The sequence below is a fragment of the Vombatus ursinus genome, unplaced genomic scaffold (assembly GCF_900497805.2).
Source record: "Vombatus ursinus unplaced genomic scaffold, bare-nosed wombat genome assembly UNPS02014959.1, whole genome shotgun sequence".
Taxonomy (NCBI): domain Eukaryota; kingdom Metazoa; phylum Chordata; class Mammalia; order Diprotodontia; family Vombatidae; genus Vombatus; species Vombatus ursinus.
The window spans coordinates 16,642,444-16,668,843 of NW_020954737.1; the positions used below are offsets into that span (position 1 = coordinate 16,642,444).

At 38.9% G+C, this 26,400-nt stretch overlaps 1 protein-coding gene across 1 annotated transcript in view; it reads right to left on the reverse strand.

Moving 5' to 3' along the window:
* NMNAT3 (nicotinamide nucleotide adenylyltransferase 3) overlaps nucleotides 1-22,138 on the reverse strand; it is a 132,950-nt gene extending 110,812 nt beyond the window's left edge. The window contains exon 1 of the mRNA XM_027845235.1: nucleotides 21,993-22,138. The gene's annotated coding sequence lies outside the window, so the exon portion shown is untranslated. The remainder of the gene's footprint in view (nucleotides 1-21,992) is intronic.
* Nucleotides 22,139-26,400: the final 4,262 nt, after the last annotated feature.

Sequence of the window (26,400 nt, forward strand, 5' to 3'; positions counted from 1 at the left end):
ACCTTGGAGAGCATAATGTCATTTAAATGGCAGAACTGAGAAATTAGTGAGAAGGAAGGAAGCGGAAGGCTATTGGTATAGACAGTTTTTGCTTGGATTTCATCTGTGAAAGGGAGAATACAGTAAGGGAAATTTATTTGTTATGGTTCATATGAGCTCAATATATTTGCAGATGGGCCCACCCATCTGCAAATTAGCAGATGGGATCTTCTCAACTATGGAAAAAAAAAAAGAAGCTTGATTTAGAAAAAAGCAACAAAGTTAACTACTTAAAAAAACTTCAAAAAATTATATACTATAACATCCCATTTTTAAGTTCAAAGTGTTTATTTTTCTATATTCATCTCAATACTTTCAAAATCATTACAAAAATAAAAATTAATAAAGTGAATTCAAACCTATTTTGTTACAAACTCTCCAATGATTTAAAGCAAAGGTGAAACAAAAGTACTCCACATCAACGTTTTATATGGTTAGAAAGTGGGATAAATTACCATACAACCAGTTGTCAATGAGCCATATTAATGAAGTCAAACAAAAATAAAAATAATCCAAATCAACAGATAATTCCTAAATCCTACTTACCTTTGGAATGCAGGTTGATTTTGCAGGAAAGACCTTACCTTTTTAATTATTTTTAAGAGAAGTATTAAAATTACCTTGCATTCCCTTAATACACACTAATAATTCAGAAGAGGATAAATGAGAGTTAACTCTATTGTATGCTAAGCATTTCCAAGGAAAACAACCTGCTTTATACACAGTTTTGCAGATGTAATTATCATAAAAGCTCAATAGCAAGCAGGATTCCAACCAAGATTTCCCAACAATAATGCCTTCCCTTCTTTAAGAACATCATAGGTATTTTAATCTTTTTCTCATTTCAGAAATGCTAAACATATGCTCACGTTTCCATTTAAAAAGCTTTTGATTATCAGGCAGGCATTGTAGCTGCAAATTACCCATTTTCGATTATAATTATTTTTACTTCTCTAGATGAAGAAGGAAACTAAACAGCTTTACATTTTCCAAGTTGTTGTGTTAGGGAGATAGGAAAGGATTAAGTATTACTACATCTTTTGCCTATAGCAAAATAAGAGAAAATTCAAAAAATTAAATATAAACTAGCCTGTAATGTCAGACAGAATTGCTACATCAGGCATTTGAGAGTCACTCACAATACCCATCAGCAATTTACCTAAAATGAAATAGAAGAACTGGAACAAAACAATGATATCATCAAAAAAGCTGATTCTAATCCACTAATTGGAAGTTAGGCTGTTTTTAGTGTGCTGGATATTACAATCCAAGCACTTTCTTACTCCAATTGCACTTTCCCATTTCTACTAAGAAGTCAAAACACATGGCTATCCTAATCTAAGTGGATGTCCATTTGATCTAAACGCTGGATCATACTAAAATAAGAAGTCTTCAAGGGTCAAAAACTTTTCTCAATGCTTTCTTCCAAAAATAAAGCTTGCAACATGGAGGAGAGCACTGCTTTGTTGTGGCAATTCATTACAGTTGATGAATTTAATGCAATAAATCAAAGACATCTTGACTGAAATGGACCAGAATTTTTCATGGAAAGAGGTTACTTGCAGCTTAATGTCCCACTTAATTGATAATCAACATCAATGGGCAAAGAAACATTTAATTAAGTATAAGAAAATGCCTCTGAATGTATAGTTTGCTACATTCTGTTTCAAATGTAAAACTCAACTAAGTTGAAGAGTTTTATTATTTAACATTGAACACCAACCACAGAAAAAGGCTATTCGAATGTTCAAGCACCTATCTGCTATTCAAGCTGTAGAACTTTAGAGTTGGAAGGGGCCTTATAACTGAAAATATTCACACTTTTCATACATATTAAGTCTTAAGCCTAGGAAAATAAGAATAGAGGACCAAATGTTATCTTACAGATTTGAACTTATGGTTTTATCTGCCCACTATGCCTGAAACATCCAGCATTTAGATGTGTATATATTTAATAGCAAAGAGATAATAACATTCAATTCCTATATAAAGTAGCTTTTTAAAATTACTGATTCTTTACTCAAGTGGAAATGAACAGGAAGTTCAGTGGCACAATGATTAGAAAACTGACCATGGAGTCAGGAAGACCTGAGTTCAAATCCAGCCTCAGACATTTACCCAGGGCAAGTCACTTAACCATCTGCCTTAGTCGTCTCAGTAGTAAAATCGGAGATAATAATAGCACCTATTTTCCAGGGTTATTGCGATATTTGTAAAGTGCTTTGCAAACCTCAACCTATTATATAAAGGATAGCTAGTATTATTAACATACTAATACATCATTATATAATTAATACATAATGATATAATTTATGTAGAAATGCTTATTATTTATATATTGTTATATAATTAACATATTAATAGTAATATAATTATTAACATATACTTTGTTGATGTCATTTCCTACAATATTAATTTTATTTGCACAGTCATACAGGCAAAGCAAAAATAATTTAACAGTATAGACTCCAGGGGATTCATGAACATTAACCGACTCCTCATATTAGTGGGTCTCAAACTATTCTTCCAACAAGCATGACTGCCCCAAGAACAATACCATTTAGAACCTATAGATATAGTGGTTGTTGTTGTTTAGTCATTTTTCAGTTGTATTTGACTCTTTGTGACCCCCTTTGGGGTTCTCCTGGCAAAGATACTGTAGTGATTTGCCATCTTCTTTTCTAGCTTATTTTACAGATGAGGAAACTAAGGCAAACAAGGTTAAGTGATTTGCCCAGGGTCACACAGCTAGTAAGTATCTGAGGTCAGATTTGAACTCAAGAACATGAGTCTTCCTCATCCCAGACCAGATACTCTATCCACTGTACCATTTAGCTGCCCGAGATATAGGGGTGCATCAGAGGAAACAGGAGGCTTCTTTGGTAAAAGCCAGGAACCGTTTTGGCAACAGCTAAGAAGGGGGACAAAATATAAGAATGCCTACAAGTGTCATCATTACAGAATATGCAATGACTAATAACTAGAAGAATTGCTACTCATTCTCTTTACCCCAAAGAGGTATTAAAATGTCAAGACAAAAGCAGAGAGAGACACTCTGGCCCCAGAGAAGAGACGAGGAAATGTATCTCACTCCCTTTATTGGTCTAACCCTAACCACCCAGCCATTTTATGTGCCACTCATCTATTTCCTAATGTGACACAGGAACTATTAGCATACACATTTGGTACACACTGATGCAGTGTGTACATTACAAAAAGCCTTTTCATTTGCAAGAGTTGTAACCTACATTATCATTTTATTAAGTTGTATTTCTTTTTTTTCTTAATTAAGTTGTATTCCAGTATAACCACAACCACATTACTGTGGGTACACCCGTTTACCAATGTGGGCAGAATGAAGGAAGGAAGGAAGGTAGGAAGTAACATATTCTTAGTACTATTATGTCTTCTTTTCTCCATATTCACACAGAGATTGTAGAAATGGAACAGGGTTGCTCAAGACCAAAGATCATTTTGTATTTTTAATCTGTTTTATGGTCCACTACAGCCAAAAGACTCAAAACCAAGTGGTCAACCTGCTGGTCACATGGGTACAGTTGGTCACTAGGTCCATACTTGCATACCAATGAGATTAAAATTTCTCCTGAGGTGGAATCATTCCAGCTCTAAAATTCTATGGTTCCATGCATGGCTCTGAATTCTTTCAGTAAATCAATCCTGAAACATTACCTAGTAAAGGGTACATCTGCCCCAAGGCTAGGTGTCTATAATAGGATTGTTCCCCTAGGTTCTGCCCTTTTTTCTCCCATGGCACCTTTATGCAGTTGGCACCCAAATCTAGATTTTCCCCCCTCCCCCCGACCTCTCACAAGCTCCAAACTGTTACTTATAATTGCTAGAAAAATATTTTTGCTTGAATATCTCACCAGCATTTTAAACGCAATATGTTCAAATCCAAGTTTTCCCTCCAAACATGCTCCCTCTACTGACTTCACTATTTTCAAAGTGCCAGCCAACTGTCACACACAGGGCCAGCCTAGCTGGTGTATCAAGGCACCCTGAGGGAGAAAGAGAAGGGAGCATGTGCAGGGCAAGTCAAACCACCACAACCTTGACCATCATTTCCCCTTAGACCCTAATAGAGAAAATCTGAGGCCAAAAGCCCTGAGAATAGTAGTGCCACCCTCACCCAAAGCACCAGACCTGCTTCTAATCCAATCCCTGCAGCCATCATTGGAGAGAAATCAAGGTGGAGAAAGAGTCCATCTTCTTCATCACTGCCAGCCACAACTGCTGACCAACTGCCACCAACCATCAGAGAGGCACAGGAGCCCTACAAGTGGCAGCACCTTCCAGCCCATTGGTCCTGCTTCCAGCCTCATCCTCACAGCTACTGTCCAAGGAAGAAACTCTTTTGGAGAAGGGGCCATCCACCAACTGCCAACCAGTTGCCACACACAGGGCAGGGAAGCCAGACCAACTGAAGCAGCAGGGCATCCTGAAGGAGAGAGGAGGCAGGACCACCATTACTTCTACTACCACATCTGCCCTTAGAGCCTGATGGAAACAGCCAGGATCCTCAACCCAAGAGCCTGGAGGGTAGCAATCTTTCTAGCGATGGCCCTCAGCCATCATCCTGGGAAGATGCAGCCTGGCAACTGTTTCTGCAGGTCGTAGAGCTGTAACTATTGAAGCCCCAGAAAAGAATGTTCTTTTTGCCAAAGCCTGGCAACGGCAAATGGTTCAGCATCAGAAACTGTTACTATTTGACAGGAAACAAGAGGCATTAACATCTGCTTTGCTACTGCATCTTAAGGACCATGGGACTTTTCCATTCAAACAGCAGCTGAAACCTTCCACATGTGTTGTCTCTTCATTAGAATGTGAGCTCCTTTCTATTTGTAACTTGGGTGGTTAGCATAGTGCTGAGCACACAGTAAGCACTTGATAAATGCTTCATTCATTCATTCAAAGTGACACCAACATCCATCCAGTCACTCATGTTATAAATCTTGGTGTTATCATTTACTCTTTCCTTTCCCTAACAATTCCATATCCAATTGATTACTAAATTCCATTATTTCTAAGTTTACAATATTCCAAGATTAGAGAACTTGCCAAAGAAAACTTACTTTAGGAATCTGAAACACTACACAATTTCAAAGAAATATGTAATATGGATAGACACTGAACAAAACAATAGGATTTTAAAAATACATTTAAGCAGTAGAATACCATCATGAACAAAAAAAGATAGCTACTTGTAGAAGAACAAATCTAACATATTATCTAATCTTTTACTAAATCCAGCACTGTCTATAGTTGAGACAATTATATTTGCACACCTCAATTCTGTTGGTTTAAATAGGCAAATGAGTTTGATGAGCTGGAGAGAAATCAGAGGAATATCTACAATGCAAAGAAAAGCAATTAGGGTTTTGTGCTGACTTATCTGTGTTGATAATGAATGATCTCAAAATGTATAGTTGCTGAAGGGACGTGAAATTTGTAAATCCTCTCAAAGTCTTTTGACTATTCACATACCAATGATGCTCCAAAGAGCACTCTTCCTCATGGCAATATTTATGAACATTTGTCTGCCAAGTCATTAACAACAATCTCAGCAATGACTCTGAATAAACCTTGATAATGTGCATTCTTTTTTGTTTCCTCAGAAAGAACACCAATAAACTCTATATCCCACACCTCTCTAGGCTGCTTTATCCTTATTTAGCATTCTTATAAACTTACCTTGGGGTGTGTGTAAACTAATGAGCGCAAATTCCCAGAGCAGCACAATATAGTGGAAAGACTGATGGACTTAGATGTTTCAGTTCAAATCCCACCTCTGACACTAATTAGCTGTAAAACCATGGGAAAGTCACTTAATATCTGGAAGCCTCAGTTTTCCCATCTGTGAAATGGAGATAATACCTGTATGCAGTATCTACTTCATAGGGTTGTTGTGAGAATCACATGAAATAACATGTGTAAAGCAAATTGCAAGCCTTCTAGTGCTGTATAAATGTCAATTGCTGTTCTTGTTATTACAGCAAAACTGCCATCTGGTTGGTGACATTTATTTTCCTGCTTTTTTGTGGGAACAGCATCTAGCCCTTACATTTTCTGACCACAGTTACAGATCCACAAAAGAGAAAGGGATGAGATGGTGATAGTTCCAGTAAGGCAAATGACTTGGGATTATGAGTAGTGCCAAAGAACGCACTAAATATAAGATGGCTCCAGGACAGGGACCAGACAACACATGACAGACAGCCTGTCCTAGCGGACAGAGAGCCAGACTCTGAGTCTGGAAGACCTGGGTTCAAGCCTATCTCAGTCACATCTTGGCTATCCATCCCTAGGTAAGTCAATTAACCTCTCAGTGCTCCAGGAAACTTCTAAGGCTTAAAGTCACAGAGAAGATGTCAACTTACATTGACATCTAAGAAGAATCTCCTCAGTTGGAAACACCAGATTTTGATGAAATCACAGGTCCAGTACCAATCCATATTCTATTCTCAATGACAAAAGATGGGAAATGAGAAAAGGCAAAGTCACCAACTTTGATCAGAACTGTCTCTTGCAAAATTTAATAAGTTTAAAGCAGGTGCCCAAACCAGAAGACCAAAAAAGCACAAAGTTGCCCCTTAGCTGCACTAAGCTGAAAGAAGGGCACAGCAAAGAGGTACCAACATGCGGGGGGGAAGTGTTTCCACTTTTTTGCAGTTCTCTAAAACCCCATACCATGTGGTATGACCACCCTTCTCCCTTGTTTAGATCTGGGCCTCTCATTGCCATGCTGTCTCCAGGGCAGCTAGGTGATGCAGTGGATAGAGCACTTGGCTTAGAATCAGGAAGACTCATCTTTGGCAAGTTCAAATCAGGCCTCCGGCACTTATTAGCTGTATGACCCTGGGCAAGTCGATTAACCCCATTTGCCTCAGTTTCCTCACGTGTAAAGTCAGCTGGAAAAGGAAATGGCAAACCACTCCAGTATCTTTGCCAAGAAAACCCCAAATGGGGTCCCAAAGGATTGGACATGACTAAAGATGACTGAACAACAGCCAGCAAACACTTGTGCTATTGTTTCCATGTTGTTGACTTTGTCATCAATTTGTCTTGTTCTGTTTTTATTAATACAAAATCTCTAATTAGAACCATTAGATCTTCCCTTACTAAAATCAGATCTTCTTTTATTTCTTTAATGTGATTTTTTAAAATCAAATTTGAAGTCTTGCGCTAATTCCAGTTTTGTTTCTGTGGAAACTATTGGGGTTATTATTTTTTCTTCCTTTTGTTAAATTCTCTTTGGGATCTTTTAATACAAAATGTGTGTAAATACTAGAAGGCCTTTTTTCTCTTTCTAATGCTCGCTCATTTCCTCATCCTTTTGTTATCTGAGAGGCAATTCTTTTGAAGGCTCTTGGGGGAATTCATTCCTTCCCCTTTTTGCTTATCAGGGATGTGAGGAAGGATGTAACTGGAGGGCTTGCTCAGCTCCACTGTGACTTCTCACTATGCCACCTTCCAGAAACTCCTCAAGAACACTTACTTAAAGGTTAACTTGGAAGAAGGGCAAAAAACAGGGCTCAGGGCACAACAAACAGACATTTGCAGCTTATTTTGTGTAGAAGGCTACATCTTCAGGGTTGAGGCATGGAAAATGCAAAATCCAATTATGTTTACTGTAAGCTGACTATAAAAGATCACATAGGATTCCTTGACAGATGTTACAGAAGCATTTTAAAAACCTCTTTTTTAGTTTGACTGAAAATATTAAAAAAAACTTATTCTCCAGATAAACATACTTTCCCTTTAGGAAAATGTGAAAGATGTCAAGAACAAAAGCTAAGGTAGAAGGAGAAATATCCCTTCTATAGCTAAGATCATTGCTTTCCCCCTCTCTATGAAGAGATTGGTGCTACGACATCCTCAAGTCAGAAAAGATTGAGATATTAATTATTTTGAGGAAGCAGTCCTTGTGGGTAGTGGCTAAGAAAGGACCTGAGTAGTTTTAGTTGAATAGTAGGTGATTACTGTTTTGTAATATTAACCAAAATTTTATTTTAAAATATTATGATCTTTTCCTTGTTCAAGATTCTTATAAATGTGACCTCAGATTGTGATGGGGGCAGAGAGATGCCCAAAGGCATGGAGGAAGGAGGGGGAAGGAAGACACTATGGCAGTTAGGACATTTAGCTCTCTCTAAGCTAGGCAGCAAGGCGGCACACCGTGGAGAGAGCACTGAGCTTGGAATCAGGAAGCCTCATCTTCATGAATTCAAATCCTGCTTCAGACACTAGCTGTGTGACACTGGGCAAGTCACCTTAACCCAGTCTGCCTCAGTTCCTCATCTGGAAAACTAGCTGGAGAAGGAAATGGCAAACTACTCCAGTATCTTTGCCAAGAAAACCCCAAAATGGGATCATAGAGAGCTGTACGCTACTGAAACAACTAAACAATGCTTGGAATTAGAATAACGTTAAATTAACAAAGATCGTTTAGGCAGACTTATGCCTAAAGTGCAGGGTAGGGTATTAATTTTTTTTCTTTGACAATATGATCAAAGAGAGGACTTTGTTCAGCAATCCTCAATCATCAACAATCCTCAGGAAGACCTTTGCCTTCAAAGGTGTTCACCATGGTCCTGGGCAGAATCCTGCAGAATCCAAATGAAAGAAAGATTTCCCATAGGATGGTGAGGTCCTCCGGATGTTAATTAATCCATTAATTTGTGACTAGTACCTTTCTCAACAACACACAAAGATTAGAAAAGATTAGCAACACAGAAAATATTTATCGCCTGTCAACCCTTACCAAGTTTACAGAACTGACATGTCAATTTGAGTAGCTAGTAGATATTTGATAGCAATATTATCAAATATTTATTTTGCTAAAATTATTGCTCAAAATTGTCCTGATTTCTACTAGATTTTCAGCTGTGGAATTATGTAGATGTCCTCACCCCTTTCCAACTACGATTTAAGGTCACCTGCCACCCTCATGTGTGTCACACCTTCCAAGTCAAACAGTTCTCTTTGATTCCCGACTCCTGCCAGGCCCGAAGAATCAAGTCTTCTTTTACAATGAAAAGAGAAACAAAAACAGGAGGAAATCAGCAAGTAGACATATAAAGAGATATAAACACACTCATTGACAATTACAAGATCTATTCTAAGCAAAGCTATTCTTAACTCCATTTTCATGCTTGCCTAATTTATATTTGTTCTTATTAATCTAAAATTCAAGAATTCTGAATCACCTCTACCTAGTACACTCCATAAAAATCTTTACAAGTAAATACAACTTTCACTTACTTCAAGTTCCTATCACTTTGAGGATGCCTTTCTAAATTTAACAAAAACCCTAATTTTCTGATATAAAGCAATAAAAATACCTAATTCAGAGTCATTTTAGGTATCCCCTGAGAGGAACAAATATATTTTATCATAATTTTTTCAGAACATCAATTAATCAAAAAATGTTTGACTGTTTGACATATGTCCAACACCATGCTAATGATGGTAGATGTTAGAAAGAAATATGCAAGACTGTTGTACTCAAGGAGCTTACAGTATAAATGAGGAGATATATACATATACATAGATACACTGTCAATTACGAATATGTATACAGGTAACAATACAAAGCAATATAATGATAGATAGATAAGCATTTGTAAGTGCTTATTATGTACCAGTCACTGTACTAAGTGCTAAAGTTATAAATACAAGCAAGCAAGAGAGTTCCTACCCTCAAGGAGCTGACATTATAATGGCAGAAGATGACACACAGTGGTCAAATGGTGTGGAGATGTCTGGGAAGTGGCTTGGAGGCCTAGACTCTGGCAAGATATAGCAAAGGTGCACTTATCAAAGCCATAATATAAAGCAGTAAAATGGGTAAGAATTACCATAATATCAGAAAGCCAAAGCAACCCACCTGTGGAGCAGAAATTTTTGCAAGTATTTCTAACGAGAGTATTAGCTTCTCTCTCTCAGAGAATATTGGTTTGAAGGAAAGGAAAGCAAGAAAACTGGCACTGGAATTCGGCCTTGGGAAATCTGATGAATTGGGTGGTTTCCCTAAGTGCTTACAGTTGCATTCACCTGAGTTGTGCAAATTCCTGCTAAATTCTGGTGGTGCTTAGGAGTAGGTACAGAGAACATTAATTCAATTCAACAAATATTTACTTATTATATATATTTAAGAGCCTCCTTGAAGTAACCAATAACTAGTCAAGAGAGTTTGGCCAAACTATCCACACAAAAACAACCAAATGGATGAAAAATATCAATTGCCTAGATTATGATGGTGTTGAATGGACAATACCTATGTCCATCAGAAGCAGCATGACATAGTGGATAGAAAGCCAAGCTCAGAGTCACAAAAAAATGGGTACAAATCCTTACTTCTGACATATACTGATTTCTCAAGCCGGGACGAGTCATTTCACCTCAGTGCTCCAGTCAATTCTTTAAGATTATAAGTTGCAGAACAGTTGCTGATCTACCTCAATGGATAGAGTTTTCTCCCTAGGGAACTCTATACACCAATGAAATCATAGGTCTGGACCTGTCTGTGTATCTGTATATGTCTACACACACACACACACACACACACACAAATATATATGTATGTATGAATGACACAAGGTACAAAAGGACAAGTTGGGTCTAGAATTATAATGGCAGTAGAATGGACTGGATTGCCTTTAAGAAGTTGCAAAGCTCTGTAAATGATCACAAACTTCTCTCAGAAATAAAGGCTCATCTTTCTAATACCAATATTCAATATTACTGTTGTATGGCTTCCAGTTACGGAACACTATAATCTCTAAAGAACTAAAAATAAGTTACACATAGAGGGCAACAGAGAGGGACATGGTGGTTATGAGAGGGCCGCAGTATATCATAAATGAGGAACTTTGGAGATGAATCTGAGTAAAAAGTGTTATCTGGGAAATTTATGATAAAAAAGAAGATTGGCTGATCATGTGGGATAACATAGAAAGGGATAACAGGTGGATAGTCCAAATACTCCACTGGGTATCCTCTCGAAGACAGAAGAAATCAAGAAAGGTCCCCAGCAAACAAGGTAGATCCTTTATGGCAAATGGGAGGATATGGACAAGAGTCACACAGGATGAGAAGGCATGAATATGTTGTAACATATCATTGATTAGATCAAGGATCCATAATCTAGTGTGTGTACATACAAGGCATAAGGCAAAAATGAAAGATACTTGCTTCAAGGCACTTGTACTGTACTGAGTAAGATACAACATGTACAAAGAAAGTGACTAGAAGGTAATTTGAAGAGAAAAGAACACTAAAAAAAATTTGGGGGAATTAGGGAAGCTTACGAGAGAAAGTTGCACCTGAGTTAAGTCTTGACTCAAAACAGAGATTATGAAAGATGGTAATGAGGAAGAAGTGCTTTCCTGGCAAAGGGCATACATAGCTTATGTGAATGCACAGAGGTAGGAGACTGCAATGCTGAGTTTGGAGATGGGATGTAATAGTGAGGTGTGTGAAGAAATAACCCCTTGGAGTTAACTAAGAGAATGTCAATGCTTCTGCTTACTCTCTGGCCATATGTCAGCAAACCTCTTTCCCCTTTAATCCAAATGACACTCAGCTGGGTTAAAAAGCATTCCCAGGGAATTAGTAGGAAAGCAAAATAAAACAAAATAATGAACTGAAGTATAGAATCATTGAATTACAAAGGCATAATAAAAATTTTCAGTTTAACCCTACCTGGGGAACAGCAAAGAGATATCTTAACACCTAAAGCAAAGTTTGAAAATTGTATCCCCAGAGGGTTACCATCCACTGGAGGATTTGAAAACTTCACGATAGCACATACAACCTACTTGCCATAGAAAATGCAATTTTCTGGGATTAAAATGTATTTTTAAAAGTTTAAAAATAGATTTTAAATGCATCTCCCCTTGTACTCCCCTGTACATTATACTCATCTTCCCACATCTTACTAATTACTTTCACTATCCCTAGATCTATCTTTGCTAGGGTAATCCTTCTCATCCTCTGATAAATCTTTAGGGCTTAGTCTCACATATTTAAGTAAAAACAAGACTGACTCTACCCTTCAGTTAAAGTGAAAATCTTTTACCTCTAACCAGCTTCTTGAACAAACCTGGTCTCAGTTCATGTGGCTTTAGATATTTAGCTGCCCTTATTTTAAAGCCCAGAAGTCTATACTTTACACATAGTTGTCTCTTCAGAGTTCAAAATAGTTGCCTTTCTTTTCTAATTTTAAAATTAGTTCCCTTTGTTACACCTCCCACTATGTTATAGCTTCTGGCCAGAGGTGCTTACAGTGTTCGTTAATTCTCAATTCATTTGCAAAACTGAAAAGACTGACACCCATGTGGTCTAATTTATATTTCAAACCTTTGCCTGACCCAGCTACTTGAATCACCAACTCTCCTAGATTCACAAGCTGATGAGTCATTTGATATTGGTTCTTGACCCCCAGTGACACGGCCCTTTCAGAGAATCCCATCTGAGTTTCAGGGAATTCCAATACTTTAAACATACAGTAATAATGCAGACAATTTCTTCCCAGAATAAGAGAAATGTTGTTTTATAACAAGGTTGTGCTTTTCTCAGAATTCCTTTAAATAAGTGAACTGGAAATAAAGGTGGAAGGGGCAGCATCCAGAGCACTGGGTTTGGGGGTCAAAGAACTTGGGTTCAGATCCTGACTTCAATTTAATACCTGGGTGACCTAGGGCAAGTCATTTTACTTTCTGGTGCTCAGTTTCCTTGTACGTAAAATGAGATAGACTAGATAAGGACTCCATGAAGGGAGGGGAAAAATTACTCCTATTTTGTGAATATTTGTGAAAAATTACTCCTGTTTGTGAAAAACAGTTTTACAAAGAAATTTATTAGGTCATTAAGGAGAGCTTGCAGGAAAAGGAGGTGTGGCTCCCTCTAGTCCAGAAGGTTTACATCATAGAGGATTTAAACAAGGGTCCCCTCACAACCACATAGGAAAGCAATTTTGCCAGGGGTGCAACTTGACTGAAACAAAGGCAATGTAAAACACATGGATCATCACAAGTCCTGGGTATAGTAACCCAAAACAAGAATGCTTTTGATGCTTTAGGATCTGAGAGAACCCAAAATATCTGGTAGCCATCGCCAGCATTCCTAGAGAGTTACTAGGGTCAAGAGACATTCTGGATATGGACAACCTTCAATCACATAAGGTTGGATTTAAGCGGTATATTTTTTCCTGAACAGTATAAAGAATCATTTTTTCCCACACTCCCAATAACCAGAGCTATAACTTTTCCCTTTGGCCACATGTACTCTTTTTGTTTGAGCCAGCTCTCTCCGGAGCCAGTTTATAAGGGCAGTATGCATCTCCACAACTATGAGGATGCTTCTGTAACAACTGTCCTTGCTACAACTACTCAGTAAACACCCTATCTAAAAGCTAATTGAGGTTGGCTGATGGGAAGTACACTGTTAGGGCTCATAAATGGTAGTAACTCAAGAATGGCCCTTCTGGATCACCCCTACAGCCCTGGATGAAGTAACAGTAGTAAGCACCCTGTGGGGACCCCAAACTGCAAGGGTCAACTAGAAGGAATGAGGCCAGAGGGACTGCCACACTTAAAAATGCACCATACCTCCCCCAATAGAATGTAAGCTCCTGGAGGGCAGGAGCTGTTTCATTTCTGTCACTGTATCCCTGGTACCTAACACAAGGCCTGGCTTAATAAATGCTTCCTGATCGATTGATGCAGTGTGATGAAGTAAAAAAAAAAAAAGTGATAAACTTGGAGCTGGATGGCAGGAGTTCAGTGCCACTCTGCCAGCTCTGCATCTGGTTCCTGTGTGACCTTGGATGAGTTCCTTATTCTTCTCCCAGGGCCCAATGCAAAATAAGAAGTTTGGACTAAATGAACTCTAAGGTCCCTTTTAGCTCTAAACACATGATCCTAAAATTTTTATGCTACCACTCCTTTAGTCTTAATAAAATGCAGATAAAAGAGGCTGGAACTCAAGAATTCCTGATTATATACTGATTAGCTTGAAATATCAGTAAATTTCTACTGGGGACCTAAGACCAGCAGCAAGACTGATGTAGTGCTGAACCAGACATACTTTGGGGCCTCTTGATTCCACAGCAAGCCAATTGGGGTTAGAATTTTAGCAGGAGCCCTAGCAGGTAGTGGTTAAATCCAGAGTATTGAGCGAGTTGTAGAAATTAAGTGTTCCTTGCTTCCAAAGCTAAAGAGATACAAGGTCTAGGTCATTTAAACTTAATTAAAAAAAAAATCTTCTTTTGAGTATAAGTAAAAGATTCTATTATAACAAGTCTTTTGGATTTTTATCTTTGCAAAGGAACATCTCAAGGTCAATAGTATTTTAAAAATCATTGATAATAAACTCCTGTTTAATAATTTATGAAACACATATACTGTGTATACCTCACAGAGGCATTATAAGGCTTGATTACTGAGAAATCAGAGGTTCTTAAATTTAATTATTATGTACCTACAAAGCCTAATCATTAAGGTGTTTTTTCCCTCTACGTGGACCTGTGATTTCCTTAGTGCAGACAGCTCCCAATGAGAAATTTCCCTCTACCAAGGCAGACCAGAAACTGTTCTACAATTTATAATCCAAAAGAGTTGCCTGAGGCGCCAAGAAGCTGAGTGACTTGCCCAGGATTAAACAGTTAGCATGTGGCAGAGGTAATACATGAATCTAGGTCTTCTCCACTCTGAGATTAGTTCCCCATCCAATAAACCTGCTGCCTTGCTGTTATTAATAATGACCACACACATTTATATAGTACTTTAGGGTGATACATTAGCTCTAATTTGATCCTCACAAGTTCCCTTTGAGATAAGCCTTGCCAAGTATTATTAACCCAGTTCTGTTAAAGGAATTCAGGCTGAAAAGTTAAACAACTTAAGTAATTACACTACCACTAAATGAGAGAGTTAGGATTCAAATCCAGAACAAGTATTCCTTATTCCCTTTCATCATACTCTAAGATTAAAAATTTGATGTTTCAAATCCACTTTATTTTCTCGTGTTCTAAGGATCTTTCCCTCCCAGACCAATTCTTTGTGAAGGCAAACTAGGCCGTCTTTTGCGTCAATTTTTTACCCAGCCTTTAATTATTGAATGGGTGTTGGGTGAGACAAACAGACCTAGGAAAGACCTTGGCTTAAAAAGGCCATGTCTCCTACTGCATTCGGGGTCACCGCCAGTTGTCCTGATCTTTGTCTTGCCACTGGACTCCTATGACTCTGGAGGAGAAAGTGAGGCTGATGACTTTGCAAAGTCCTGCCTCACTTAAATCCAATTCACTCGCCAGTCAAGCCATCACCCTCCGGATGTCTTGGGCCCTCTTAGAGAACAAAGGACAAACAACTGGATTCCCCTGAATAGAGCTCATAATCCCATCCCTTACCTTAATCCTCTCCCAATCTTCCTGCCCGCCAGCATCCCTCCCACTCCAACACACATACACACACTGAAGCACAGACTCTATTTCTTGAATTTACAGAAGACCAACCGATGAGCTATTGGGTTAAAGAACTCAATGAAAGGAAACAAACATTGCAGAGTTATCTTAACACCTGCTCCTTCTGGCTTTTACATGAGCTCATGACTAGAAACTAGCTAAAGCTGTATCAGTTCTACAGCTGTTAAACTTTTCCCATCAGACCTTAATCACTTTCTTTTCTTTATACGGATCCTAAATGTATATTTCCTGTGGTGAGCTAGACTTGTTTTATTGTCAAGGTTCCTCCTTTTCCACCTTAACGTGCAAATAGTCAGGAGAAAAAAACTGCAGCTTCTAACTAAAGAAAGAGAACAGTTGGATTAAAGAATGCCCCCCCCCCGCAAAAAAACCCTCCCAACTATGAACAAGGTTTATTGATGAACACATTCATTCTAAGAGAACCTCTTCAAAAATGAATACTGCTAATATTCACTTTTAGAAGGTACAAATATTATTTGTTTGCGTACCAGTCTTAGTCGGAGAAAAATTTAAATGGAACTCCTCTCTCCTCTCTGCTTAAATCGAGCTGCTGACAAGAATACTCAGGAGCTATTCCATTACAAAGGTACTTTAAGAACCTAGTGAAGGCAAAACACCATGGACCTAAAAGCAGTATGCTGATAATTACACCACCAGAGGTAGTTAACTTTCATAAGTTTCTATATAGTAATCAGTATTTTTTCTTTGCTTCGAGAGAACTATAGTCAATGTTTTAAGATCCATGGGAACCAAGCGTTCATTTGTCAAATTAAGTAAAATAATATTATAGTAATATAAAATATTAGTGAGACTATTAATTAGAGTTTTGTTTTTTAAAGACATTCTGATCTAGTCTTCATCTTTTACCAACAGAGATAGACTGGTTTAAGGGCATTAACTGATGCTGGAAATTTACCAGTTAGAGACACAAAAGCCCTCTCACTACAAGTTAGCCTGTTCATTGCAAGAACCCTCAACCCCAAAGGCCTCTGTGGCATGCACTGTCATACTGTTACCATCTTGGTCTCATGAAACTGTATAACACCACCCAGAAGATAAATCTGAAGCTTATCTATTCTCACACACATTTTGTTCTTCTCCAACTAACCCGTTGTTACCTACATATCAAACACTTCAATCCCTTGGGGCAATAGTTCCCAACCTTTTTGAGTATGAAGGACTGTCTTTTTCTTTCATTTTAAAATTAACAAGCATGTATTTCTCCCCCTCCCCAATTTAAAGGAAATTTAAAGGAAAAGAAAATTTAAAGGAATTTAAATTTAAAGGAAAATTAAAGGAAAAGAAATTTACCAATTTAAAGGAAAAGAAAAAAAGAACAAAACACTTGTAACAAATACGCTGTCAGGCAAAACAAATCCCTTGAACCCATCACACCATGATAAACTCATAAAACCATACACTTATTTTTTGTTCAGTCATTTCTTAATTAATGAGCATTCCTTTAGCTTCCAGTACTTTGCCACCTCAAAATGAGCTGCTATAAATATTTTTGTCCATATAGGACCTTTTTATTTTTCTTTGATCTTTTTGGGGAATAGGCCCAGTAATGATATCACTGAGTCAAAGCATACAAAGGATGCACAGATTAGTGACCTGTGGGATAGTTCCAAATTGCTTTCCAAAATGGCTGTCCATTAAGAGTTCAATATTACGCCCATTTTCACACAGCCCCTACAACAACTGTCATACTACTTTTCTAACTTCGACAATTTGATGGACTGGATACAGTGGGATCTCAGAGTTGCAACTCTCTAAATATTAGGGATTTGGAGTGGTTTGTTTGATGTTGTTTTTCCACACAGCTATTGATAGCTTAGATATCTTCCTTTGAGAACTGTGTGTTCATATCCTTTGACCATTTATTCATTTAGGGAATGGAAGAGCATCTTTTAAACATTAAAAACATTATGGACTCCTATATGTTATTTGCTGTTGCTGATCAAGAAAACATTTCATGAGAAAAAGCTACTATGAATTCTGTAACTTTTGAATGAATTTTACTTCATTCATCTCAATCTTTTCTGCATATATCTGGAAAGCAATAAATCATGGTGGATACAATGCTGGCCTCAAAGTCAGGAAGACTTCACTTACTAGCTGAGAACCTATGGGTAACTCTCTTAATCTAGTGCAAAATAAAGATCAAAATAACAATACTTAGTGTTTGTGGACCACATCTAATAACTGAGTCCTCCCCCTTTTCCCTACCAATTGATGTTCCTGACCCAGAGTGGGACACAATGTTTTAGAACATGTAACCATATTACTACATCTAAGGACTGGGGTTTTTTTTTTCCTTTAAGTTTTACTGGTAACAGTAACATTGTAGGATGATCAACTATGATTAATTTATCTCTTCTCAGCAATACAATGAGCCAAGACAATTCCTAAAGACTCATGATGGAAAATGCTATCCACACCTAGAGAAAGAACTGGAGTCTGAATGCAGATCAAAATATACTATTTTCACTTTTTTTTGGTTCTGTTTCTTCTTTTCCAACATGAATAATATGAAATATGTTTTACATGATTGCACATATATAACTTATATTACACATATATAACCTATATCAAATTGCTTACTGTCTTAGGGAGGAGGGAGGGAAAGGAGAAAATCTGGAACTCAAAATTTTATTTAAAAAAATGAATGTTAAAAATTGTCTTTACATGTAATTGGAAAAAAATACTATTTAAAAGAAAAAAAGTTTTACTAGTATCTTTTGCTTTTAAAATATATTAATTTTCTGAATATACCTTTATTCCCCTCCCTTCCCCAGTAACAACGATTATATATATAAAACACATTGAACATGTCTAACAGTATATGCAACATTCCACATGAGGCAATGTTCTGGAAAAACAATGACAATTTTTTTTTTTGTAGATCATGAGACTGGCACAGTCCTACAGCATCTGATAGGAAAATACAAGTGTTAAATGGCATGTTCCTTGGTAGTGGCCTGTTAACTTAGTAGTATTAAAAATTATTTTCTGCAGGTTACATGGAGAAAAAAATTGATTTATTTAAATGAATGGAGGGCAACAAAGAAAACTGACTTAAGCAGTCAGCTGGCTTTACAACCACCCTAGTATTTTCCATTGTTTGGCAGAATTCCAGCTGGAAGCAAGGGTACTGGTGAGAGAAGAAGGTGCAGTATATTTTCATAAGAGGAAAAGCAAATAGACTACATGCTTCCTGCATGCAAAGGGGAAGACATCTACTTAAAAGATAGTTGATGCCTGTTGTACCTTTCAATGTCTAAAGGTCTTTGTTGAAAATACCACACTTCCAAAAGCCTGCATGGCCCAAGAAAACATTTCTTCCAAATTCACATTCACAACAGAAAGACTGTATATCTTAGGGACAGGGGGGAAAAGGCTGTATATGGGAGAATGACAAAGAATGGGAAATCCTCTGGTTGGTTGTTGTTGATTAAACTAAACCACAAAACTATTTTGGCTAATGTATTCATAAAGAACCCAGAGTACTTCAAAATGAATTGGCAAAATTAGAGGGAAGTGTTTTAAACCTGCAGCAGTGAATCATGATACATGAGCAAAGACAGACAATGGTCAAGACAGGATTCATTTTGGAGCTTCAACACTCCAAAGTTGAACAATGTGGATACACAGATTTATCTAAATGGTAAGAAACTATAACTTGAAAGGTACATAAATAACAATTTCATCCATTTTTCTAAAAAGTATCACATGTAGTCAAACACTTTAATAAATGAAAATGTGAAGCTTGCTTCATTTCTTTCTACTCTTAAAGAGTTAACCATACCCCAATTATCCCTCCCATTTAACTGATAGCATGCTCTAACAAAGATTAAGAATATTTTTCATTTCATCCCAACTCTTTTTTTTTAAGTTTCTTTAACCTATAAAATTTATTCTGAAACATTTTCTTTTTCTTGAGTTTGGACTCAAAATTCAAATTAGCTGGTTTCTTCTTAATACTTTCTTCATAGGTGGCCCCTACCCCATAACACATTTCTGTATATATTTCTCCTTTAAATTCATACAGTGGCAATAAACAGTAGCCCCCTAATTCTCATCCATCACAGGAACAATACATCTAGATCTAGAAGGACCTTAGAGGTCATCCAATTCAAACTCCTCTCTTTTTTTTTTTACAGATGAGGATACAAACCTAAAAGAGTCATAGTAAATGACAGGATGATCACTCAGAAGGTCCTCTAACTCCAAATTCAATGTTCCTTCTACTGTACCATGAATACTCCTATTTTTCCTTATTTAAAAAAAAGGATACATACCTATACATGTATACACATACATATACACATGAAAGCACCCATGGAAGAATAAATGGCTTAATTAGGTGAATTCACTTTTTTCAAGCTACTGAGACACTATCTATTGCCTGAAAGAGGAAAAGGTGAGATTGTACAAATACTCTTCCTCTCATATGCTTCCCATTTCTCTTAAATAACAAATTATGCATGAAGACTCACAAGGTCTGTTCTCTTCCTCATCAAGCATATGGCCTATGTCTATATAGACAAAATGATGGAGGTAATTGAAGAAACATAAATGAAACAAAGGAAAACAAATCAACCAACCAACAAGTAGTTGCTGAGCATCTACTAAGAGCTTTGTGGCCTAGTTTATGGAATACAACAGAAATAAAAGCCACACTCCCTGCTCAATAGGTTTACGAGCCTTATGAAACAACAGTACAGATGGCACACTTTCAAGTCTCATGATTTCATTAGTGTGGCTATTCCCTCCTCCATGCAAATAGTTTACATCTTAAAAGATTTTTTTGAATTACTGGAATAAAAAAATCCATCACCTGGCAGCCAACCTTCTGGCAAGGTGCCTCTCCACCCTAATTTAGGCTAGCCTCAGGCAAGAATCAATATGGGATCCATATAAAATGGGATCCATATAAAAGACTTTCCATCTGCTAGGATTTGTCAGAGTTTGCCCTAATCGGTAACATCAACAAGTCTTAAGTGACCGCCCCAATAGAGTAGGATTTTAATCAGGAGTTTGCTGGAGCAGACAAATTTTCAGTGTGAGCATTTATGCCTAGAAACTGGCACACCTATATAACAGAGTTGAGTTATTATTCTGGTGATTGCCTAGACTTAAGAAAATGATAAAAGAAAATGTCAATAATACAGGTTAAATTAAAGTGTGTCTTGTGTGTACGTTTTTTTTTTTTGGTGGAGAGTTGTTTGTTATTTACCAGCACATCCCTAACTTTAATAGAGAATCATTAAATAATTAAGTGCTAAGTAATATGGTACAGCCTGCAAATTCAGTGGGTGTCTGAGTAGTCAGGAAAGATTCATGGAATTGGAGAAAGCTTAAATAGAAGTAGGATATAATTGGGAAAGGGAGAAGTTAAACATTAAAGAACAGAGGCAAGACTAAGTATAGTTTGAATCACAAAACCATATAATTTCAAATTACTGGAGATTGTGTAATTCAACACTCTCATTTTACTGAGAAGACTAACTTGATTTGGGTTTGGGTCATTTTGTCATTTCAGTCGTGTCTGGGGGTTTTCCTGGAAAAGATACTGGAGTATCTTTATCTCCAGCTCATTTTACAGATGAGGAAACTGAGGCAAACAGGGTTGAGTGACATGCCCAAGGTCACACAGCTGCTAAGAGTCTGAGACAGAATTTGAACTCAGGTCTTCCTGACACCAGGCCCGAAGCTCAATCCATTGTGTCATCTAGTTGCTGATTTAGGTTGGACAGGGTAAAGAGGACTGGATTTATTTTGAGTTTGAGACCCCAGGTTCGAATTCCAGCTCTGCCACTTTGTATTACTGAATCACCTTGGACAAATCCATTCATCTCTTTGGGCATCATCTGTAAAATGAGGGGCTTGGACTTAACACGACTAGTAGACGTCCAGCTCTAAATCTTTACTATTCCCTCCATTGCATCGCATAGCCTCTCTTTCTAGCACGAAGTACTGTGTAAATACTGTAAAGCAATATACATGTTATATGTATATAAATATATACAGCATAAATACTGTAAAACTGACCTCATTCGGACCTGGGAAAGAAAGTCATCTGGGGAGAGATCATGGAGGCCCCGAACAGCGTCCTCCCAGCGGGTGGGCCTCCGGGCCACCTCTGTGAGCACCAGGAAGTGGGAGAATCGCATCACAACCTGTTGCCCGGCCACGACTAGCCCAATGCATAGCAGAAATGAGAGGTCTGGAAGGTCGTCCCAGGAAAGAACTCCAAGTGGCTTAAAAAGAAAAGCCCTGAAGGGAGGGAGCCTTGGAAACATTTTACTGGGATGTATGTGCGTGGTGACCAATTATGTCAGTGTTAGAACAGCCCTTGGGAAGAGTAGTTTTCACTTTCCGTGCAGAGCGCAGGAGTGTAATGAAAACTCTTTGGCGGCCAAGGGCAAGGGGGGACAACTCTTACCTGGGAGCCTTCATAATTTAAGGGCGCACCGCTCCGATAGTCAATCCTGCTAACAAGTTAGACCGAGCCAGTCAGTCAATCAGGCGGGTACTCGCGCAGGGCAGAGTGGGCACAAAACCCCCGCGGGCTGAGCTCGCGCTCCCTCCCAGCCCCGCCCCCCAGCCACAGGAGGGAGGAGGCTGCGCACGGGAAGCCTGGCCTCTCCCCTCGCAGGCCCCGCCCCCGCAGCCTCCCAGGCATTGGTCAGACTGTCTTCCAGGAGGCGGGCTTTAGCGAGGTTCTCCAATCTCGGGTTGAGGCAGAAACGCGGGGCCCGGATAGACTCTGGGGAGGCTCGGATCTGGCACCTTGAGTTATTAGCCTTCCTTATCGTGCGACTTTCACCTTGACTGTCTCCTTTGGGGCCCTGTCATGTGCGAGTCCCGGAACCCCCTGTCCCGTTTTCTCCTTTCTGTGTCCCCTCTCGGGCCCCGTCCGCCATTCTTAGCGTTCTCCCCACTCCCTCTTCCCTACACCTGTTTCAGGGCTCCGTCTCTTTCCTTTCCCTCTCCCACCCCTCCGCGCTCTTACATAACTGTCTCCTTTCGGGCTCCGTCCCCCCACGCGCTCCTCACTTCCCCTTTCCCAGTCCCCTCGCCCGCTCGGGCCGGACTCTGCTAACTTTGGGGAGGAGGCTCTCCGTGTGCTTGAGGCTGGTGGAGGACGCGGGACCCGGGCCCTAGGTGCGACAGCTGCCCTCCCCGCCCTCTGTAGCGTGGCCTCTGCCCCAGCCTTCCACGGCCCCCTGTGGGGTTGGCCCGAGGCCTCTCTCTTCCTCCACTCAGCTGTCAGTCAGTCAGTCAGCAAACATTCTGCTAAGCACCTACTTTGTGCGGGGTATTGTGCTAAGCTCTGGGGATACCAAAAAAAGGCCAAAGACAGCCCCTGCCCTCAAGGAGCTCCCAGTCTAAAGGGAGAGACCACGTGCAAACAACTACGTGCAAACAATACAGGATAAAGTGGAGATGTCCGCTAGAATTAAGGGCAATGGGCAGAGGCTTTCTCTAGACTGGGATTTTAGACATCCTGGCGACTGTCCCAAAGGCTGGCAACAAGCATGTATTCAGCACTTACTATGAGCCAGGCACTGTACTGAGAGATGGAGATGCAAGCAAAAGCAAAAGGAAAAAGCATTCCTGTGGGTCCCCTTCTCCCCCTCCCCCCCAGGGCTTACTTTCTAATGGGGAAGGAAGGCTGAAGGGGAGGTCGAGGAAGAAGGTAGGGGCCTGGTGGTGGTTTACATCAGGGAGGTGATCTCATGACTCACAACTGAATAAGTCACCAGCCTCACTTTCTCCTCCAGGGCCATGGGGTCCAGTGGCCAGATAGAGATCAGGAGGACTGGAGATGGCCCTGGATGCAGTGGGGGACCTTGGCCCTTTTTAAGCTAAAGTCTTTTCTAGTTCTCACTTTGAGTGAGGCAGTGGCCCATTCAGTGAATAGGTCTGTTTAAGAAGTAAGTCAAGGGATGGCCCGTTTAATTAAAAAAAAAAAAACCCAAAAAACAACTAGGAAGGGAAGACCCTTAGGTTGCTGGCCGAAAGAGAAACAATTATTATTTGCATTCACTCTGAGCTGTGAGGGTCCTCCAAAAAAATAACCATTAAGTGATTCTTGGGCAGGGACCTATTGTTGGCCAGTCAATGAGAGCCAAAGTGAATTGAGTTTAAGGCATGGTCTTTAAGAAAGAAATCTAGTCAGTAAACCCAAGATAACTAGGTAGGTTTCAGCCATCAAAATGTATCTTCCTTTAGGCGGAGCGCCCTCAGGTAAGGGCATGATAATTCTGGTGGAGTCAGAAACACAGCCCAGTGGGAAATGAAGTACCCCCAAAATGAAGGCCCTGGAAAAAACTCCCAATGGAAGAAGGCTTGGAGGAGGGGTGTTCCAGGGTGTCAGGGTCCCAAGAACTGAGCAAGGGTATGTGTGTGTGTCTGATGAACACAATCTTGTTTTGGGATGTGGTTGGGAGTCATTGTGGGTGCATGTGAATCCATACTGTGACACAGTTTGCATTTGTGGGTGAGGACTAATCAAACAAGAATTTATTATTATTAAAGACTTATTATGTGCCAGGTATTGCTAAGTGCCAGAAATATAAAGTGTCAAGTCTTGAAATAAATCAGATTCATGAGTGTAGGAATAAAGCATCTTTAATAGAGATATGGGGTTGCAAGCCTGCCACCCTGGGTGATGTCCCACCAGCAAACTCACAGGACAAGATTCTTATATTTGTAGGAGAAAAAGGGGAGGGGAGTCACATTAGTAGCAAGGCCAGCCATCCCTGGCAATTCGATCAAGGAAAACCACTTCATTCTAGCTATTTTGCCCTTTGTTCTGGGAATCTCAACAGAAGGGGGCAAGAACATTAGAAGCTGAGATTCAGCTCCAAATAAGTTCCTCTACAAGGAACTCAAGGTGGGGACTTGGGATGTATTTCAGTTCAATTTAATTGAGAATAAATATCTTAAGAGCAGTAATGCAAGGACATTACTGAAAGTCTGACATGACTAGGATCATTTAAGAAGAATAGTAGGTAATACTACAATTGATATTAACAATTTCTGTCATTATATTAACAATTGTTATGTTATTGACTCATAAAACAACAAGGCATTATTAAAAGCTACTATGTGCCAAGTACTGTGCTTGCTAAATTCCAGAGGTACAAAAAAAGATAAAAACTATATTCCTGTCCTCAAGAAGCTTACATTTGTATGAGGAAAGACAATGTGTACAGATATAAGTATGAGGAAATAGGTCCTGGTTCTGTGATTTCATTTGTATAAAAAACTCTCAGATGAGGGACCTTCCTCTTTGCCATTGCAGTATGGCACGTTCTCTAAAAAGTATAGTCTTATATATAGCACCAAGAGGTTAAATGACTTGCTCAGGGTCACACAGCCAGTATGTAACAGAAGTGACTCTTGAATCCAAGTCTTCCTGACTTTGAAGACAGCTATACCACATATATACCACTATATTCACTATACCACACCTTCTCCCTTTTTTTAATTTAATATTTCATTTTCCCCCAATTACATGTAAAACAATTTTTAACATTCATTTTTAAACATTTTGAATCCCATATTCTCTCCCTTCCTCTCCACTCCTCCACTGAGAATGAAAGCAATTTGATACAGGTTATACATGTACAGTCATGTGGAACATATTTCTAAGTTAGTCATGTGAAAGAAAATAGACAAAAATAACAAGAAAAATTAAGAAAGTAAAGCAAATGTTGCATTCAGATTTCATCAGTTCTTTCTCTGGAGGTAGATAGGATTTTTTATAATAAATTCTTCAGAATTGTCTTTGATCACTGTATTGCCAAGATAACTAAGTCATAATTGATCATCATGCAATGTTGCTGTTACTGTATACAATATTTTCCTGGTTCTGCTTATTTCACTTTCTATCACTTCATGTAAATCTTTCTAGGTTTTTCTGAGAACATCCTGCTCATCATTCCTTATAACACAATAGTATTCCATGACAATCATATACAAATATTTCAGCCATTCCCCAATTGATGGACATCCTCTCAGTTTCCACTTGTCACCATTAAAGGAACTGCTATAAATATTTTTGTTCATACAGGTCCTTTTCCTTTTTGTTTTTTTATCTTTTTGGGATGCAGACCCAGTAGTAGTATTGCTTGGTCAAAGAGTATGCATGATTTTATAGCCCTTTGGCCATAGTTCCAAATTGCCCTACAGAATGGTTGAATCGGTATACAACTTTACCAACAGTGTATCAGTGTCTTAATTTTCCCACACCCCCTCTAACACTTGTCACTTTCCTTTTCTGTCGTATTAGCCAATCTGATAGGTATGGGGTGGTACCTTAGAATTGTTTGAATTTGCATTTCTCTACTCAATAGTGCTTTAGAGCATTTTTTCATATGACTGTAGATAGCTTTGATTACTTCATCTGAAAACTGCATGTTCATATCCTTTAACCATTTATCAACTGAGGAATGACTCTTATTTCTATAAATTTGGCCCAGTTCTCTATATATTTGAGAAATGAGGTCTTTACAAGGGAAACTTGCTGTAAGTTTTTCCCATAGTTATGATTACTATGTTTTTCCCTCCATCCTATTTCCCCCTGTTTTTATCTTTCTCTCTCTCTCTCTCTCTGTGTCTTTCCATGTCTCTGTCTGTCTCTGTGTTTCTGTCTCTGTCTCTCTCCCCCTCCCTCTCTCCCTCTCTCTCCCTTCACCCTGTCCATTCTCAAAACTGTTTTGCTTCTGACTTTTCCCTCCCCCAATCCACCCTCTCTTCTATCACCCCCTCACCCCCCCATCCCTTTCCGCTCCTACTTTCGTGTAGGGTAAGATAGATTTCTATACCCAATTGAGTGTGTC